This window comes from Tenrec ecaudatus, chromosome 4, assembly GCF_050624435.1.
Source record: "Tenrec ecaudatus isolate mTenEca1 chromosome 4, mTenEca1.hap1, whole genome shotgun sequence".
Taxonomy (NCBI): Eukaryota; Metazoa; Chordata; class Mammalia; order Afrosoricida; family Tenrecidae; genus Tenrec; species Tenrec ecaudatus.
In genome coordinates, this window is record NC_134533.1 from 81,580,114 (window position 1) to 81,602,105 (window position 21,992).

Genomic DNA, 21,992 nt, shown 5'->3' on the forward strand with positions numbered 1-21,992 from the left:
TATTTAGAATCTATCTATATTTACTTATTAATAACTGAGAGTAGGTCAGAGCCTTTTTTAGTGCTTTGTCAGGTGTTGACATCCTGTAATATTAATATTAAACTCACAATCAAATCATAGTTGGAAGATGTGCTAGAGAAGGCATGCCAACGATGAGGACTTCAGTTACCCAGTCAGTGACACGGAGTTAGCTCATCTATCATATCTGGCACTAATACTCATGCTTTATTTTTCTATCAGAGAAAGTATGCCTATTTTACATTGATAAATATATCCATGAATTATATCATTTTAATATTAATTATTGCTAACATTTATTGAAATCTTACTTTTGAGGCCAGCAATTTTTAAATTTTTATTCTCTTAAAGTTTTATGCCATATAAAGACCTTAAAGCTGATTTAGAAAAGCAATTTGCCAGATTTATATATTGCTATTAGAGAGACTATTTCACTATTCTACCTTATGAGCAAATCATTGGAAAATTTCTCAGTAATTAGCTTTTATATATGGAGTATTTTGTGATTGGTTTGGTCTAAAAGCAGCGGGGGGTGGCTATTAGAAATCTCTTCACACTATTCAGCAAGGTCACAAACTATCTCAATTTATCAATGCTACACTCTAAAAAATATGAGCAAGAAAAAAAGTATTATCATGCTGGCTTTAAATCCTCCCAGCTTGGGATTTATTATTATCACTCTTTTGACACATTCTTTCAGTTCCTACACACACACACATGCACACACACATGCACATACATATTTGACATCTTAAAACACCTCAAAGTATGAATTTTCATGATTGTATTTTGTTGGTAGAGATTCAGAATGCAACATAATGATGTCATCCATGTAGCAGGTAGAGAGTCTGCATCCTGTGTTTTCCCTCTTGGCTGAGTCTGTTCTCAATGTATGCTTCCTGACTATATTAACTGCAGTAGTATTATGTGCAGAATAAAGTGCTTCAAAAATTCTTCATTTAAATTATGTCTTCATATAATTTGTCTAGAAATGGGAAAAAGTTAATTCAACTGTCAATCATACGGGCAGCAATATACAAAAAATTAAAGAAATCTATTAACTATATTGGAATTAATATTGTCAAGACTTCATTGATACCTTGATAAATCTTTACAATTTAGAAGATTTTAAGCTGCGAAGAACCTGAGGCTAAAATTAATAGGGCTACAACACTCAGCCAATGTAATATATATTTTTTCAGAGTAAACATGGTGCTGGTTTATAGTATTTTTCTGATATAGGCAGTGAGTCGTATGAAGACAGTGACCATATCTTAATGTTCATATTTTGCTGACACCACGTTGAAGTGCTTGCCTGCTAAATCAAAGAATGTTGGTTAAAACCACAGCTCTGTGGAATAAAAGGTGGAGCCATAGATCCCCATAAAGATGGTTATCATGGTTGTGTGCCTTCAAATCAACCCCAACTCATGAAGATGCCCCCAGCCAAACAGAACGCATTTCTCCACAGGGCGTTCTTGACAGGGATCTTCTGGGAGCAGGTCCCTGGGTCTTTCTCAAACAGAGTTGTGGGTGGCTTTGGACTGCTGACCTCCTGGGTTGTCCTTGGACACTGAAGCATTGTGTCCCCAGGGTGCACCATAGGGATGATAGCTTGGGAAACTAGACGGGTCCATTCTATTGTGTCTCCAAGAGTCAGAGCTCAATAATTCCAACATAATAAGTCTTCACTCTGCAGTGGAATGAATGTGTCTCTCATCTCAGCAAAATCAGTGCATTGATAAGAGAAAAATGAACACACCATCAAAAAGGCAATCAAGAAATCCAATTCAGTGACCTGCTTCTGCTACTAATTGGTGTTAGTGTTAAGCAGATTTCTAACTTCTCTATGGGTTTTCTCATCTGAAAAATGAGAAGTTAAACTTAATGATGTCATAAATACTCACCAACTCTTAAATTTTATGATCTATAATTACAATTTATAACATTTTAACATGCCTTTTTATTTACCAGAAAGACAAAGGGCATCATTTATAAAATAAATCCTGGTCAGGACTCCAACCACAAACAACTTACAAGCTTCTTGGAAGAGCATCCAAGAATTTCCCTCTCTCTCCTATTCCTCTCAGACTCCAAACACACTGCCATCAAGTCAGTGCTGACTCCTAGTCACACTCTAGACCACAGTAGAGTTTCCGAGACTGTTTAAAAGAGTTAAAAGGCCAGTCTTTCTGCTTTGGAGCTGACTGGGGGTTTCAAACTGTGGACCTTGCAGTTAGTAGCCCAATGCGTCTCTATTAAGCCTACTGGGATAGTCTGCTATCCCTAAACATTCTATTTCATGACTAGGTGTTCACTTAGAAATTAAAAAAATTCCGAGAGTCTGACAACGACTTTAATCATATAAATAAACATGCAAAAGAGCTAGAGTTCATTGATAAAAGCAAGGGCTGCTGTGATTTCAAACATGCATATAAATGAAATTTTCTAGCAAACAACATCTTCTGGAAACACTACCCAACCTCTCTGACAGAACTCATTGTCCAATAACTGAGAAATGAAATTATGTTAAAGCAAGCCAATAGAGCGTGTACACTGGTACAGATAAGAGCTCTCAACATAGAGAATCCAGTACAGATAAAACCCTTAGGAACAATAATGGGAGTAGCAATGCCATGAGGGTAGTGGGAAGATGGGGGTATAAGGGGGAGAAGGGGGAACCAATCTCAATGATTGCTATATAACACAACACCCCACTCAGGGAGAACAATAGAAACATCAGTGAAAAGAGACAGTGGATAATGTAAGATAGAAGATGGGATAGGGAGGAAATAAAAGAGGGGCTGATGTCTTGCAGTAAGTAACCAGTGGAGAGGTCTGAGAGGCCAGCCCCAATCCCAAATACCTGCCCCTCCACCCAGGAGAACTTATTTCAGAAGATAGCAATGAAGCTGCAGCTCAGGGAGAGGGACATGTCTGATCAGAGCATACGGGAGCAAATGAAGGGGGAGGAAAAGAGTAGAGGATATCCTGGCCCACCAAGCCTTGACAAGATTCCCGCTCAGAACAGCCAATCCAAAGTAAAGACCATATGGTCAGCCCCACGATGAGACATGATATCCCTCACTGACTCATAGCCCTATGGGGGGCAACACTAGAGACACATTGTGGGAATTGCGCATGATCTGATCCTACCACACTGAGGCAAAACACTAAGGGCATGGAGCAGAACAGCAAGGGGAACAGAGCAATGAAGTCCCCAGGGAATACCAAAAATAGACTTCGGGGTCAGGGTTTGGCACCCAAACAAACTCGACCGGAAAACACTCCTAAAGGCCAACAAACAGTCCTTGAACTAACAAAAGACTTTTTTGTCATTGGATTGTTGTTGTTGTTTTGTCTTCTTTTGTTGCTTGGTTTTACTGTTTTGTTTTTGTGCATGTTATTATCTCTGCAGGTCTGTCTAAATAAGATAAACAATGTGGAGGAGAAAACAAGGGGACCAACGGTTCCTGGGGGACATGGAAGAGAGGGAGGTAGGGGTAAGGAAGTGGTGTTAATAAACCCAGGGAGAAGGGAACAACAAGTGATCCAAATTGGTAGTGAGGAGGGTATAGGAGACCTGGTAGAGTATGATCGAGGACAATGTAACCAAGAGGAATTACTGAAACCCAAATGAAGACTGAACATGAGAGTGGGACAAGAGGAAAGTAACAGGAAATAGAGGAAAGAACTAGGAGGTAAATGGCATTTATAGAGGTCTAAATAAAGGCAAGTATATATGTAAATATATTTATATATGAGGGTAAATCTATTTATATATGAGGATGGGGAAATATATCTAGGTGCATAGATTTATAGGTTTAGTATTAAGGTAGCAGATGGACATTGGGCTTTCACTCAAGTACTGCCTCAATGCAAGAATATTTTGTTCTATTAAACTGGTATTACATGATGATCACCTTTATGACACAATCACTGAAGACAAATGGGTGTCTAAACAAATGTGGTGAAGAAAGCTGATGGTGCCTGGCTATCTGGGGTTTTAAAGGCTTGAAGGTAAACAAATGGCCATCTAACTCAGAAGCAACAAAGCTCACATGGATGAAGCACACCAGTCTGTGTGATCATAAGGTGCCGAAGAGATAAGGTATCAGGCATCATCAGAACAAAAATCATATCATTTTGAATGAGGGGGAGTGTAGAGTGGGAACCCAAAGCCCATCTGTAGGCAACTGGACATCCCCTTATGGAAGGGTCTTGGGAAGGAGACAAGCCAGTCAGGGTGCAGTGTAGCAATGATGAAACATACAATTTTCCTCTTGTTCCTAAATGCTTCCTCTGTGCCACTATCATGATCCCAATTCTACTTTAACAAATCTGGCTAGACCAGAGGATGTACACTGGCACAGACAGGAACTAGAAACACAGGGAATCCAGGACAGATGATCCCTTCAGGACCAGTGGCGAGAGTGGCAATACCAGGAGGGTGGAGGGAGGGTGGGGTGGAAAGGGGGAACCAATTACAAGGATCTACATATAACCTCCTCCCAGGGGGATGGACAACAGAAAAGTAGATGAAGGGAGATGTCAGACAGTATAAGATATGACAAAATAATAATTTATAAATTATCAACGGTTCTTGAGGGAGTGGGGGAGCCAGAAAGGAGTGGAAAAAATGAGGAGCTGATGGCAAGGACAACTTAAGTGGGGAGCAAATGCTTTGAGAATAATGGGGGCAATGAATGTACAACTGTACTTTACACAATTGATGTATGTATGGATTGTGATAAGAGTTGTATGAGCCCCCAATAAAATGATTAAAAAAAAAGAAGGGCTGATATCAAGGGCTCAACTAGAAAAAAATGTTTTGAAAATAACAATGGCAACATACAAGTGGCATCATACAACATCTATATGTGGATTATTAAAGAGCTGTAAGAGCCCCCAATAAAATGATTTATTTTAAAACAAAACAAAATAAACAAGCCAATACAAACAGGCTTCCTGCACAAAGCTACAAAGTCATGATGAACTACTTTCCCATACTTATTGATAAATATTTATTATATATATTGATATCAGTTTGATTCTATTAAAATAAAATAATTATGAATGGATTAACTATGTAATTTCTCTCTCTCTCTCTCTGACTCTCTTGAAAGTTTTCCCTTTTACCTTTTAATGTTAAACAATAAGTCCCTACACCATCACTAAATAGGGTTAGAAAATGCTAATGGTCAAAATCAAGTGTCTAGTTTTAGTTTCTATTTAACTATTGGCCCTGTTATGTTTGGAGAAGGTCTCAGAACCTACAAATAGTTTTAGCAAGACAACTGATATCCCAACAACGAAATAATTTCAATTCATGTCATTTAGAACAGCTAGGTACATAACTAAGGTTCCAGCTCATGACTATTGTTACAAAGCAATCTTCAAAGAGAAGAAAATGTTGTAGGAAGAAGTGATCAGAGATCTGAGTCAATCCCCTTGCTTTGGAGATGAAAGATCCAGGGCTGAGAGAGATGTCAACCTCTTGTCCAAGATTAAACCCACAAGCAGAGCCAGCAACACAGATCTCGTCTACTTCCAAGTACAATAGTCTCTGTCTCTGTCTCTCTCTCTCTCTTTCTCCCTCTCTCTCTCTTCCCCCAAGAAAGGCTTGCTCATTACACTGTCACTCATTGGCTGCATTGGCTGCCAACCTAGCTACTGTGTGTAATTATGGCTCAGGAAAAAGCAATCGCTATATGGCTCATTCTCCCCGGAAATGTAAGAGAATTGAGAAGAGGAGTAGAAAGGACAGGGAAGATGTGCTAGCTACATAATTTCCTGTCAACTTGAAGATATAAAAATGTCAAAGTAAAATCTTGTCTGTCAATCAGGTCACAGCCTGATGGTGCCTCCTTGTGGGTGTGACCTTCTCATAAGGAGGTCCCTCCAGCTCTCCCTGCCTTCCTGTTCTTGTTGACCAGCCAAGCTGGAACCTGTGCCAGCCCTGTGGTGCTTCCACCACCATCTGATCCACGACTTTTCACCCACCAGGCCTGTGATCTTCCTGATCATTGCTGTGTCTATGTGACTCCAAAGAAGGATTTATGGACTAGTATCAGACTTATGGACTTGATCTGGACTGGCCTGAGATATTTTCCTGATGTACCACTACTTCTTGATATAATGCTCTCTCTTAACACATAAATGAGTGTCTCTAGGTTTGTTTCTCTAGTCAAACTGGCTTAAAACAGAAGATATTTCAAGAAAATTGTGTACGTCCATATTCCTGGTTCTTGTCTTCTAAATTGACAAAGTTTGGGTCCTCTTGTGCCAGGTGTGACACTCCTGGGACTCTTGGATGGAAGCCAAGAATTGGTAGGTATTATCAGGACTCATCACACCACTTGAAGTGAAGCAAGGGGGAAATTATGCATTGTTCATTAAATATTATTGATTTACAGAATAACCCTGTCATCTCTCTCTGTACTTACTAAACTGTAATTTGATTACAATGCCCAATTTCATTAGAAGTTCACCGAGGTAGGGATTACAACTATTCCCCACATCCTTGGGGATTATTGTAAAACGACTCATGAATGATAGAATGAATGAACTTTACCTGGAAGAGAGTTCTCAACCTAATGACACCCATCCATTTCTAACATTATTTTTGTCTGTGATAATAACATTTCTGGTAATACTCCATTAATTGAAAATTTTTTAAAAAGTGAATAAGTCTACAACGCAGTATGTGATGGGATTTTCTTCTTTAGTTGGTACAGAGAGGGGAAGGGAGAAGAGGTAAAATTATCTATGTCCTCTTTCCCACTTCAGCATAAGCTGAAATTCACCTATTTTGAATGGATTAGCAGTCAGATATACAACTGTATGCAAATATGTCAAGTATTCAATGTGATATTATCTAGGGTAATCAGAAACTATTCTTGCTATGAATTATTCCATGTCAGGTACTGTTAAACTTTGCCATAGACATTGAACTCATTTCTTTAGTTAATAAACATATTGAGACTCTATCAAGGATTAGGGATCAAGCTAACTTTCGGGATGTTTAAAATAATAACATAGGATCATTATTTCAAGTTCTGCACATGGTTGTCAGGCAGCTGTACTAGGAGAGAAGAAGCTACTATCAAATATGGATACATAAATTCAGTCTCAACTGTTTCATCTAGTTACTAATAGCTTATAGGGTAGTTTAGAAGACAGTTGATGTGAATTCTAACTCTTGATTCTGTCTAAGTCTAGCCATGGTATAAAGGCAAATCATTATTTTTCCTGAATCTCAATCTCTTCCTCTTAAGTGAGCTTTGAAATCACTCAGTAGACCTTGTTTACATGGTGCTACCACTTACTATCCAATTCGCCTTAGGCAAGTGTGATAGGTAGGTTTATTGTGCCAACCTGGTCAATAAACGCATGTGAGATTAATAAGTTCACAGTTTAATTGAAGGGCAAAGAGATAAATGGCTCCACAAGACTCTCCTTTCTGTCTCTTGCTCTCTGATGATCAGACCAGTGTGTGGCTGCCTTAGCTAGTTCTCTGCCTCAACTTGGGAGCTACACTACCTATGGGACACCCAACCTGTAGACCGTGTCACTATAGTTTGAGGTTCCTTTGAGACCTGCTTTACCACACTGCTTGTGAAGCATCACACTTGAGCTGGGGACTGTCAGACCCAGTCACCTGACTGACTGTTGGTGACCCACCCTGATATTTGCTGCCTGTGGCCAGACTGCCTGTATTGCTCTACAGAAGACTCAGCTGTCTGCTTCCTTGACTTGTACCCAGTAGCCCTTGTGAGTTGAAGGACTGCCAGTATAGTAACTGTCTCACAGAAGTGAGTTGAACTGAGTCCTCTGTACTGCTCTGTGGACTAATTAGCTGTTTATTTCTTCATTTTGTGTGTATGTGTATTGTGAATAAATAAAATCCTAAGTGTCCTGGTTTTGTTTCTCTAGAGAATCCTGTCTAACACAGCAAGTTTCTTCTTACATTATGTAGAGTAAAATTTGTGAGTGTTCCTATATCATATATGTGTCATGAAGCTAAAATAAAGACATGAAATGTATTTATCATAGTGCCTGACACATCATAATTATTAAATACGTGCTAGCCATGATTAGGAATAATATTAATTGAAAGTGAAGGAACTGTACCATAGGTGTTACATTTCTACATTAAATTCAATGTGAAAAAGAGATGAGGGAGAAAAATATAAGGGAGCTTCAACAAATTTTTGAGAATTTCCATGATGTTTATTCTATTTTCCATGAACTTTTTGAAGCTCCCTTCTATACAATAATAATTGCTGTGTAGGAAAATATCTTCTTTCAAACAGTAAGAAAATTTCTTAAAATAATGCAAAGAAAATGTACCCTAAAGGTACGATAACAAACAAAACTCACAAACTGTACCAGATTTATTATTTCACTGCAAAAGTTTAAAGAACGTTCCAGGTTGAATGTTAGTGGAATGCCCTATATGTAGACTATTGGAATAAAGTTAATCCAAATAGAAAACCATTACACATTTGAACACTTCTCATTGCCATGGTTCCACAGCAGGACGTGCTGCCTGCTTTGGTAACTCAGAGTTCTAGTATATGAAGAACTGTGATTACTTCATCAAGGTTAATTCTCCCCAATCCCTGGAAACCATGGTAGGCCAACCCACCAAGATCACAGAAGCAATTAAAAGTGTTTAACTGGGAAAACTGCCAAGACCAGATGGTTTCTGCCAGTGGGTTTTGTTTTTTGTTTTAAATTGCCCAACACTCAGGAAATAGCATTTATCTGCCTCATATCTCTTTGCTGGTCGATCTACTTGGAAAAGAATGCACTCATCTCAGAGTACAAGCCTAGATGGCCATTAGAGTATAAGCATCAGAATGATCTAGCCCCGCCTCTTCTCCAGATTTCACTAGAAATCATGTTCGCTCAAAGTTCATCATACATGCACTAGTATGGAGTATATATGCATAATAGTATATGCATGTGAAATCCCACTCCCATGAAGGGTTTTCCAAAACTTTTTGGAAGCCTTGTCTATAGGCTAATTCATACATTGGGCAAAAAGATGTGAAGATTTGAAACAAATTATTTATATTACAAAAACCATGCCATGAGAGAAAAAAAAACATGCCATGTCCTATATCTTAAAGCTTACAATTGTAATGATAAGTCCTTTACTTACAGTACAGATCAACTGCGCTGATGAGATAAAGATCAAGGAAGTCGTACCCAAGTTTGATTGTTGTTGTTGTGCTTCTCTCCTTTCTGACAAGGCACCCGCTGAGTCTTTTAGGGTAGCCAGAGATGCCGCGCACGAATTTCACTGGGACACCTCACCTATCTAGTCTAGAGCCCTGATGTTGGCCCTGTAGACTTTTTATTTCCTAAACTCAAAGAACATTGAAAAGGAACACAATGTACGGCTCTAGACCAGTGGTTCTCAACCTTCCTAATGCTGTGACCCCTTAATACAGTTCCCGATGTTGTGGTGACACCCCCCATACCATAAAATTATTTGTTGCTATTTCATAACTGTAATGTTGCTACGGTTATGAGCCCAGCGACCACTGCGAAAGGATCATTTGACCCCCAAAGGGGTCGCAACCCGCAGGTTGAGAACTTCTGTCCTAGAGCATGCCAAAACTACAATTTAACATTGTACAAATCAAAGAGCTCAGAATTCTTTGGGGGAAGGATCACAGAGACAGAAACACTATTTTAAGAAAGGCATATGTCTAATGGAGTGTTTGTCTAGAAGCAGCAGGGTCAGCTGCTTTTTTCATATTTTTGCTTACTGAGGTTTTTATGACTTTGTAGCAATCCTTTTTTACTTAATTTTATATATGACATAACCCATGATGTGTTCTTGGCAAAAGTTCAATTTTAAAGACAACAGTATTTATCTAATTATTTCATATTATAAGAAAAAGAAGAAAGTATAGACAGATTAAACAACATTCTGACAATAATATGGTCATTCTATATAATAACTGATCCAGCTTCTTCATATGAAAATTATAAAGTACATTGTTAGGACAACTAATTAAATACAGACATGGACTGTGTATTTTATATTTTGTCTGTTACTGTCCTTAGAGGTGGCATTGTATTTTAGATAGGTTTGAAAATAGCTTTGTTCTAGAAAGGTAAAGCTAAAATAAATGCAAACATACATAAAAGGTAAGGCTTAAGTATTTAGGGGTTAAGTGTTACGATGCTTTTAACTTACTGGCAAATTATTCAGCAAAGGCAAAAATGTAAACCTCAGCGAGTGATGGAAAGAAAGGACAGAGAGAAAAAAGATAAAGTGAGGTTGAAAGAGTAGATGTTAACAATTGATGAATAGGAAAAGTTTGAAAATGTATGTGTTTATATTGAAAAACCTGTCATTTTGAAGTTAAAATAAAGTATTGATGAATAATGCTCATTTTCTTTGGAAAATGTTGGGAAGAGTCTAAATAAAAACATGCTAAAGACTCATAAGCCACTGTCATAGATAAGCCATGGTTGGATCCTACTTCTGAAAAAATTTCTATAAAATGTATGGTGATAATTCAGGAATTTCAATATGAATTAGGTATTAGCTAGCACTAGGACATCATTGGAATTCATCTGTTGTGTGATAACAATATTCTGGTTATGTAGGAGACATATTCAAGCCACGACACATTCGAGACCTGTAGTGTTAACAAATATAGTTATCTACATAGATGGAGAAAGGCAGATCAATAGATTAACAATTCAATAGATAAGGGAAATGAAATAAAGAGAACATACTGGCATATTGTTAATAGTCAAATTCATAATATTGTTGCTTGCTTTTTCTACTTTTCAAAAAATTAAAAATTTGGAGGAAATAATAAAAAAACATATTTTGGAGGTTTTAAATGAGTATTAAAAGTAAGTAACATTAAAGAAGGTGCACAATCCCTGATACAGAATATATTTTTAATAATCTCATTTCCCTCTCTTTTCTTCCCTTATTACATTTTATAACTCAGAAAACAATTAACATATGGAGGAAATTGAGGGTATCTTATTGGGTTAAGTAGACAACTTTGGGTTTGGCGCACATGTTATTAAATAGGTTGAATTACTATAAAATGGTCCCTTGATTTCCATGTGTGTTAATTGGATCTCGTTGGTTAGTTCGGAATTTCCCAAAGGACGATGGGAGTGTTTATATTTCTGCTCTGTTCTAGCCCTTCCACTTAAGCTCAGTCAAGTGAAGAACAATATGCCTCCCTGTGCATGTCTCCTCCATACACCAAACCTCCCACACGCAGACGCAAGACTCTGATGACCACATTCTTCTATCTTTGCCTTTAAACCACGGTCTCACACTGCAGTGAGCACTGCTGCTAGTGTTGCAGATGAGTGCCTTTGCCCTGCTTTCAATTTCGCTCGCCATTGGGTCCTATCCTGGGATTAAATCAAATCACGCTCTAGCCATTTAGCTCTTTCAGCAAGTACGAGGTTTGCTCAATTTACAAAGGTTAAAAAATAAAACTCACCAACTAGCTACTAAAATATTTAGACTATATAAAACATTCCTGGTATTTTATTAATTTGCGGTGCTTCCTTTTTATATCACTTTGATTTAACATTTTAATATTCCACTGAAGCCTTCTCGAACTCTCCTATTTGGCGTCAGAGAAGAGAGATTCATTGACAGATGGAAGGAATTATCACAAAATGTGAATCAAGCCGTGAACTTGTAGTTCTCCATGAACTGCAAGATGAAATGACAGTTTACATGTGTGTCTCCCTCAACACCAAGGCAGGGCCAATCAGACGAAGTACAGTAATAAGCGCTGTCAATGCATAAAGCAAGGGATCCTTAAAGATTTCTAGAGTGACTGACATGGCATCGTATCGTTTTAAAGTTCCAGCATCCTTTATTGGACCTTACACAGACGATTTTATCCCTGTGAGTGAGATGATAACGAATGCGTTTAGAAAAGTTAGTCTGGAGGGAATTTACAGGGGGGAAGAGAATCCAAGGAAGAACACAGTGAAAGCATGGGGAAGCTTGTCCGTAAATCCTTGTATGGAATGTCTCAGAAAATGCCACTAGGCCCAGGGATTCCATCTAGGACCCAGTCTGATCCCCTCCTTCCCTCACAACTTGCGGTGTGGCGCCACAGAACCACCCAGTGTTTCATTTGCATCACCTTTGAGTCCAAGTGAAAATTCAGGAAATGTTTTAAATCGTTAAGGCCTCAGCAAGAAGCCAGACATTGTATCAGGCTATCTCAGGGGCAAACCCGTGTTTGCAGTTGGCTTACATCGCATGAGAGCGGCAACCGCTGTACTCTATCTAGTTCTGTACAGTGTAGCAAATCGGCACTATCATCATTGAGTACTTATCTGTTACTTCCGGCAAGGTGCTATCATATAGTTATTTTTTAGCATTTCTCTTATTTAATAATAGACAGAATGGATCGTATGAATATAAAGAGGCATGCAGATACCGCAAATAACGTTCCTGTAGGAATATTTGAAACTTTATTGAACAGTCCCCTGGGCAGAACACCATGAAAAGATCTGAACAATATCGAAACTATGACCTAATGAAAATGAAATTATCTATATAAAGCACAAATACTAGTAAATAACTGAATAAAAACCAGGTAACTGAACTGGAAACATGAGCAGTGAAATCACTGGAAATTATGAGGGTCCATTTCAAGGAGTATTTCAATAAAGAGATGAGGATGAGGATAGAGTAGGTATTTATTTAAGGACACTTCATTTGTTCCTGGGATGAGCAACATGTTTGCAATATTTGTTTCCTGTGATAGGCATATAAGATGTAACTTATCTAGGAACAACTCACTGTCTCAGTTGTGTAGGAGTTCACAGGTTGATGGGGTGGAAGGAGAAAGACAGCTAGCGATGAGGTCTGTGCTTAAGGAGAAATTAGGGATCAAGTAAGGCTGCAGGGAAGTGAAATATGAAGCTGAATCCTCTTTGGCTAGGCACAGGATGCAAACAGGAGTACTTCAGTGAAAGAATGTCATGTACTTGCTTATTGGGTAAATAATAGGCTCATTCTTCTTGCAGTGAACACAGAACAAAAAACCTCAAACCAAACTGCTGCAGAGTCAGTTCCAACTCATTGTACCCTGCAAGACAGGATAGGACTTCCCATGTGCATTTCCAAGACACTCTAATGGAATGTCTCTTTCTCCCAGGGAGACCCTGGAGGTTTTGAACTGCTGACCTTGCGGTTGGCAGCCTGGCTTGTAACCAATGCACAATTAAATGCCTGCAAACACAATGATAACAGAAGCTCAGATTGGCAGGAATGAGTACAGAGTGAGGGTGGAGGAGACAGGTGAGCATCTTGGCAGAAAGCAGATTGAAAACACCTTTTATTACACATTTATCATTGAGGATTTTATTATTTGGCAATGAAAAGTAGCTAAAAATTATATCAAGGAACAATCAAGTAATACATTTAGAGTCACTATATATTGACCAGTAGGACAAGGATGGAAGATTATTAGTACCTTCAATTTTGTGTTTGATAGGTTTAATGTGAGATACTCAACTCTATGACATTCAGAAAATGAGGTATTGATAAGACATTTGGAAGATAGCTCAAGCAAGGTCTAGCTTAAATAATGCATTAGCAATTTTATATATATAGGAAGGGGCTTGAAATATTTGTGGGAAAATGTCATTGTTGTTTTATTTCACCTTCCCACAAACTTTCCCAAGCCCTGTAATTCATGTGTGTGTGTATACACAAGAAGCTTAAAAAATGTGTGGAAGAATTCCATCCTCATTTCATTCCATTTTCATGGAAGCCATGGTGTGTGTGTGTCTATGTGTGTAGTGATGTATTTCCTGATATTTTCTTTTTTTAATCATTTTATTGGGGTTCATACAATCCTTATCACAATCCATACATACATCAATTGAGTAAAGCACCCTTATACATTTGTTGCCCTCATCATTCTCAAAATTCGCCTTCCGCTTGGGTTCTTGGAATCAGTTAATTTTCCTTTTTTTCCCTCCTCCTCACTCCCTAATCCCCTCTCCCTCATGAACCCTTAATAATTTATAAATTATTATTTTATCTTATCTTACACTGCCCAGCATCTCCCTTCACCCACTTTCCTGTTGCCCATCCCCCAGAGAGGAACTATATGTAGATCCCCAAGATCAGTTCCCCCTTTCTATGCCCCCTTCCCTCCTGGTATCACCACTCTCACTGTTGGTCCTGAGGGGTTCATCTGTCCTAGATTCCCTGTGTTTCCAGATCTCAACTGTACCGCTGTGCATCCTCTGGTCTAACTAGGTTTGCAAGGTAGAATTGGGATCATGATAGTTGGAGGGGAGGAAGCGTTCAAGAACTAGAGGAAGGTTGAGAGTTTCATTGTTGCTACTCTGAACCATGAGTGACTCATATCCTCCCCACTACCCCTCTGCAAGGGATGTCCAATTGTCTACAGATGGGCATTGGGTACCCATTGTGCACTCCCCTCACTCACGATATGATTTCCCCCCCCCCACATTTGTGGCTTGAAACCTGGTCCCCTCAACCCTTCATGATTACCCATGTTGGTGTGCTGCTTCCATCTGGGCTTTGTTGCTTCTGGGCTAGATGGTTGCTTGTTTGCCTTCAAGCCTTTAAGACCCCAGATGCTATATCTTTTTGATAGCCGGGCACCATCAGATTTCTTCACATGTTTGCTTATGCACACGTCTGTCTTCAACAATCATAACGGGAAAGTGGGTACCATGGAATGACCGTTTAGCTGAGCAAGGTGCTATTGTATTGAGGGAGTCATTAGAGGAGGTCCAATGTCCACCTGCTACCCTACTACGGAATCTATAAATATATGCACATAGATCTATTTCCCCCATAATCATAAATATATTTACATGTGTACATGTCTGTGTTTAGGCTTCTATGTATGTCCTTTGCCTCCTACTCCTTTCCTCTATTTCCTTACGCTTTCTTCCTGTCGTACTACCATGTTCAGCCTTCATTCTGGTTTCAGTAATTCCTCTCAGTTACCTTGCCCTTGGTCACTCCCTATCAGTCCTCCAATCTCCTCCCTCCACTGGTTTTGAAACACTCGTTGCTCCCTTGTCCCTGGGTTGGCCAACACCTTCTCCCTTCCTCTACCTCCCACACTCTCATGTCCCTCCAGGACCTTTAGTTCCATTATTTTCTTCTCACATTGTTTGTCCAGCCTCTCTTATCTAGGTGGACCTGCAGATATAGTAATATGTACATAAAAATATGGATGGCTTTGACAGAACCAAAGTAGCACATAAGAACATGGCGTCGACAGCAGCAATACTGACACGCTAACAAACAAAGAAGTCACTGACATACAAAATTTAAAAGAAGAGGGAAAAAAAAAGAAAAAACAAAACAAAAAGACAGCATAAAACAAAAAAACAAACCAAAAAAAACCTGTTAGTAGTTCGAGGTCTGTTTGTTGACCTTTGGGAGTGTTTTCTGGACGAATCTGATGGGGTGCCATGTCCTGGCCCCAAATGTTTTCTTAATATTTGTTTTAAAATCCTGGTAAACTTGCAAGATCAATGGATTGTCACAAATGAAATTTTTTATCATTATAGATATCTAATTAAACATGACTAAACCTAATTCCTACAACTCTAGACTTACACAGTTTAGCATGCAAGGATCCTCAAGCAAGTCAGAATATGACCCCATCCTAGATTCTAGCATGATAGTTATATCAAGGCAGGATAGGATGACATTTGAATTGATCTAGACCAATCTCCTAATTTTACAAACAAGGTTCTGAATGATCTGAGAAGCCAAATTACTGACCCAACATTCACAAAATTAGTTAATGGAATAACCAACACTTGAAGTCTTCTCTATCAATTCTCCATCCAGAGATCATTTTGAGATAATGGGGTTATATCCCCTTCAGTGAAGATGATCTTGCCCAGTAGGGACAATGTTATGTGGTTGTCCAAAATTAACAGACACAGCCCAGATGTGATATAACTTAAAATTTCCCCGTTTGAGGTTTAATGTAGATAAAAATAAAAGCACTCACTACTCAAAAATTAATGAGACCATTTAAAAAAATTCTACTCTATTGTCTGATCGGTTATCTTATACCATTGGATTCCCATTTTACAGATGGGCTAACAGGCCCATAGGAAACAGTATTCCCAAGGTCAGGTAGACAGTCCATAGCAGACTCTAAATTCAAACCTTTGTTTTCTATTAGCTCCTGCTGTTGGTACCATTACTGCTATTAATATTTTTCTATAATAATCTTATGTCATATTAAATTACCTGGATTCAACTTCTAAATCATAACCTGAGTGCTGGGACCACATCATTTCTTCATTAACTGAAATGAATATTATTGATTTAAATAGAAATGAAATCAAACAATCCAGTGGCCAAGTCCTTTGCTACATTTCAGCCTTCAATTTTAATGACACATGAAACATATGACACTTGGTGTAACCATAAAATCTGCTACACGCGGCAGGAATGTATGGAAGCATGAGCCGAGGGGGCATGTGCAGCCCTAACGAGTGGGAGCCAAGAGGCAATTTTGCTCCCTGCTGACACAGTCTGGTTTCTATCTAAGATAAAACGTGTACGCAATCATTGTCTTTATCCCATCCTCCCAAGCCAGCTCAGAATAGTGTTAAAAAATGAACATAGTTCTTGTTTAATAATGAATGTACATTATGTGTTTCCTTTTTGAAACGTCATGTTCTAAAATGCCCTAATTGTCTTCTATGAGGTATCAGTAAGATTTGAGCAAGAAATATTCGGTTTTTCCCTCCCCAGTCAGGTAGAGACAATCCAAAGGAGAGGGAAGGAACAGCTCCTATGAAACTGTCGGTGGCTGTTAGAAGGCTTTATTTCACCATGGAACTTGCTCTTAAGAGGTTTTTGGTAAAAGACGTGTGCTTGAATTTCACTCGGTGCTAATGTGTATAACAAAGGCATTTTCTTTTTATTTTTCTTTACTTTAAAAAATACTATTTTATACTCATGATGTAAAAAGGCTATATTATCATATTTCCATTCATACCAATATATGAAGCAGTTTGATAACGAATCACATCTAAATTTCATAAAGAACACACCAACATTGTAAGACTGATTGGTTATGTATAGGGAGCAGAGTGGGGGGCAATCAGTTGCTATAATTTGAGTTTCAGGAATTTGGAGCAGCACCGTCTGAGAGGAGCCACATCAATGAGCAAGTCATCGATGCTGTAAAACACTCTGTACATAGGAAAAGTGCGTGATTGTACTGACTTTATTACTTTTGCTAAGCCATTGTATTTTCGCACAGTCAGTGTGGAGATAAAACATCACAGGGAGAAAAAGAGGCTCTCCTCCTTGTTCACAATCAACAGGGCCTGCTTCTTTCTGCAGGCCTGGGCATACTTGACAAAGGGAGAACATGATGGTTTACGTGGGTCACTGTATCTTTTTGATGCTGATCCACTGAAGAGAATCCCTTCTACGTTTGGTGACAGAACTTAACTCCAGGGGAGTCATGGCAGACAGAACCATTTCTGTGGTAGTCCCAAAGAAAATAATACTCTGAACAAGAAAATATAACAATCAATCTGTCCAGAAACTACATCTACAGGCCCTGTCTTTTAGTAGAAGGTAGGAAAGAGGGCCTTTTCCCAGGTAAGCAGATGGATGTACTCTTGCGGTCTAGAGACTGCTGAGTTGGTATTGTGTCTCTGAAAAGGGTGACAGGGTAGACGGACGCCCAGACCGCAGCCCCAATTTAGGAAACCTCCACAACTTGTCCGATTCTTCAAAGAAAGGGGCAAGTTCTTTTTCTAGGCTGACAACTCGTCCTGTATTGGCATTGCTGCTGGCTAGGAAACCCACCACCAAAGACACAGGATTAAGTGAACCTGCTGGTGGTTGTTATATTAACAGATGATACTTTAGGTTTTTGAGAGACCGAGTTGCTGCCTTGGCCAATTGCAAGAGCACACACAGACAAGAAGCCGGTCTCAAAACATGCCTGGAGTCTTGTCATTGGCCACTTTAATAACAGGTGACCCACCTCGATCAGACACAATCACATGGAGTCCTTCGACACCTGGTGATGTTTGAGACAGGAATCTCTAGTCCATCTGCCATGATGAACCGCTTTCTCACACAGACCAAGCTCCACTCCTGGGTTTTTACTCCCGGGGACATGCGGTTCACTCTGCCGTCACTGCAGGGACACAGGCGCCTCTGCAAGAAGCCATGCCGCGACTCCAACGAAGCTGTTATCATGGGTGTGCTGGCACAGACTTTTTTTGGGCAAGTGAGAGTCATTTGATGGTTTGGAAACCAGTTGAATTGGTAGCTTGGAAACACAGGCATGTGAATATTTATATCATGGATACAAATAGATGCTACAAATATGTTTATTTTAAAATGTTTTTACAGTATACATCATTGCATTTGACTCTAGTGATCAGAAGCTCTATACCACAAACTACTACCACGAACTATCAAGAAACAGGAAGGAACTGAGTCATAGCGGGTGAGTGAAGTGATTCTGTGCACCATCACATCAGCGGCAACAAAGAGAGAAGGTGGGAACTGAGATCCAGCTGCACTCTGGTCCCAGGCTGCTGGTCTGGGTTTTGTGCTGTGACTTCCCAGAGGCAGCTACTTGTTTCCATGTTGAATGGAGGTGTCTTGTGGGTCTAGTGATGATTTTACCTCAGGGCAGGTAGGTAAGCCCTCATAATGGTGCTTCCATGGCCTCCTTCTGAATCTCAACTATTCTATCCAACACAGCATATTTTGTTACCATTTACTTCCAATCACAAGACCTAAAATATCTGACCCATGAGTATTTGTTGAGCTCTGAGAGGTAGGTAGGCTTTCATTTATAAATGAGTTCCTTGTAACTTAGAGAGGTTGAATAGCTTGGTGAAGATCACATACAAGTCGGCAAGCAGAAATTCTGCCCGATACCTCCCAAACTGCTCCTTTAAACAACTTGGAGAAATATATATACATATATATTTCTCTCAATACCATGTTGTACTTACCATCATTTCTCACATTTTACCTAGAATACATCTCAAACTCAGTTAAAGAGTTGATATAATCCACAAGCACTAAAGTTTGGCATTTTATTTATCTATCTATCTATTTATTTATTTTGCATTCTATAATACTTAGTACCAATACAAATAACACACAAGGGAACTTCCAAAAGTCTGTGTAAAAAATATCTCATTATCTTTTCATTTTCTTCCCATGAAATTTTGAAGCACCTTTATATATACATAAATTTACCGTTTCCGCACATGCTACTTTTTACCAGACAGAGCTAAAGTAAAGCTGTGACATTACTGAAGCTAAACCTTTAAAGTATGGCTTCCACTCTTGTGGGGTAAAATTAGGTTTTTTTAAAATTAATGTTCCTGATGTTAGAATGCCCATGTTAAATACAGAAATCATGTGCCGGTTTTCCAAATTGCCTCAGATGAGGATTCAGCAAATCAGATCAGCTGCCAAACACGGAAAAGTACATGTGGCTCGATGTCTCAGACTTTGAGTCTTTCATTACGGAGTAAAGTTATGGCACCCATGCTGTCTTCTCCCGTCTGAATTCTGCATCACAAAAGGCATGAGAGATAATGAATGGCCATTGATTCAACATCCTAGAATTTTTAGGTACCTTGCTATGTAGACAAAGTAAAGAAATGGGATCTGGGACATGCCTAACCTTCTCTTACAACACAAGAGGCAAGAAGAATTCAACTCTACACCCACTCAATGCTGACTTCTGTAAGACAGATCAGATATGTCTCATTGGTCACATGTCTTTATCATAGTCTGTCACCCGCCATCCCTCGGAAGGTAGTCTATGGCTCTGCTAGATTTGATAATATGCTTCCATGGTTACATTGAACTCAAAGCCAATACTCACGATTATGAGGCTTTATTAAAGAAGTTAGTAGGTTACTATGAACCAGGATCAGATAGCATTATAAAGATACAATCCTTTTGTCCAGAGCCTTTTTTCTCAATCATTCTAGCACTAGCTGGTCCTCTGGCTCTCAGCCACAAGGTCCTTTGGCCTCTGCTCTGCTTAGACAAACGTTATAAAAAGGTCCTTCACAGTGATGAAAGCCAAAAGAGTTCTCTACCCTGCAAGCTAAACTGGCCTCCTGCCGGTAGACACTTGGCATTATTCATTCTTCCAACTGCTCTGTCTCAGGGTCTCTTGTTGCTTAGCCATGCAGAGACTCCAGCTGAGCATGGCTCCTCCTGCTCCTCTGTAGATTCTCCGTTCCTGCTTTCAAAATGGCGCACTTTGTCCTTAGTGCAATTAAATCTTCACCGTTTCTCTCACCCTTATTTGCATGCGCCAGCCCAATCATTTGGTGGGCATCACGGAAGCTATGGATGGAATTTGCATAGTTACACACGATGTAAATACTAGCAGAAAGACCCTGAGAACATGCTTGGCACATAATGGACACTTATTAAAATGTGTTGTATGAGTTGAAAGCAGCCCAGGATTAATAAAATGTGAGTTTCTAACTAAATCAAAGAAGGATCATAATTTCCATGAGCAACATTTTTTATATCCTTTCCATTGAAATGATGAAAACGCCACCTCTAAAACCAGCAAGAACACTAATCCTAGGATCAGAAAGTCCTGCAAATAACTCAAAGTATTAGAAAACCTCTAGGGATTAGCGTCCATTTTGTTCACTGGATTCCACATGAAAGCCTGGTTAAGCAATGCATTCTAACTCTTCAGTGAGAAGAACTTAAAAATGACTTAAAATCATTTGTAATGAAAGAAAAATGTCTATTCTTATACTAGAGAGGGTTCCTGACCTTGAAGATGGGGGTGAAAGAATACATGTGTTAGAGTCATACAATGTTTTAACATTTTTCATCTAGAAGGCAACATTAATACAATATAAAAAGTAGGTTTTGTGTTCCACATACCATATTGTGTTTTACTTGCTTAATTCTCAGAAAATCCAAACCATTATTGTCCTCTAGTTTATGAAAATGTGAAAGTAAGACCCCAAAGAGCCTCAGGAAGTTTATAATTATGCAACTCCTAATGGGCAGAAATAGGGTCTCCTACATACTCTAAAGAAAGATTCACCAGTGCTTGCCTTATAGCTTCACCAGGAGGATATAAAAGGATATGTGGCATACCAGATAGATGGTAGACACTGCAGATACTGTGAGAAATAATATGCGTGGATGTAACACGAAACACACAGACTACACCTTCATTTAAGTTCAAAGGAAGTTGAATACCAATATATGTAGGTAAAGGGGTTTGGGGCTTCAAGGTAGTGAGGGAATATGTCCCAGGAAGCAAGGGCAGGAGACACTACATCCCTAAGGAATTCAGAGCCCAAAGGCTGTATGGTCCAGTTTCTAGGAATAGAAAGAGATGCAGAGACTGTCTCAGCGGCCCTGCAGTGCCCACAGAGCTGTTTCCCCACATGTTTCCATTTCTAACCATTGCAGGAGAAAAGGAAACCATTGGCTCCTGTTAAGGTGCACAGTTTTGAAAACCCTAAGGAAGTCTACTCTCTTCCCTAAGGTCACTTTGAGCCAGAATCCGCTTGATGGTAGTGGGTAGGATCCCCTGACAAGACTGAACTTCCCTTGGATGTGAGTGGAGACGATCTGATTATTCCGACCAATGAGCTTGGTGGAAGAACAGAGCATGTAGTCAGGGAGGTGCGACCCTCCAGAAAATGCTTATTCTGGCACAGTACCAGCAAAGCTCAAATTGACCTTTGAGTGACTGTGGTGGACATCTAATCTGAGCAGTTCAGGTTGTTCATTACACGTATTATGGAAAAACAATGAATTCTAAATGTTTTATTATTGCTTCTTCATTGGTTTAGTGTAAAGGTAATTTAGCGCTATCAATTTCTCTTAATTTTTATTTTCTATCCACAAATATAATTGAAAACATATTTCACACATAATATGT

At 39.2% G+C, this 21,992-nt stretch overlaps 1 protein-coding gene and 1 pseudogene across 2 annotated transcripts in view; both read right to left on the reverse strand.

Moving 5' to 3' along the window:
* DLG2 (discs large MAGUK scaffold protein 2) overlaps positions 1 to 21,992 on the reverse strand; it is a 2,300,776-nt gene that overhangs the window by 998,215 nt on the left and 1,280,569 nt on the right. The window lies entirely within an intron of this gene.
* Positions 17,781 to 19,062, reverse strand: LOC142444289 (ragulator complex protein LAMTOR3 pseudogene; annotated as a pseudogene).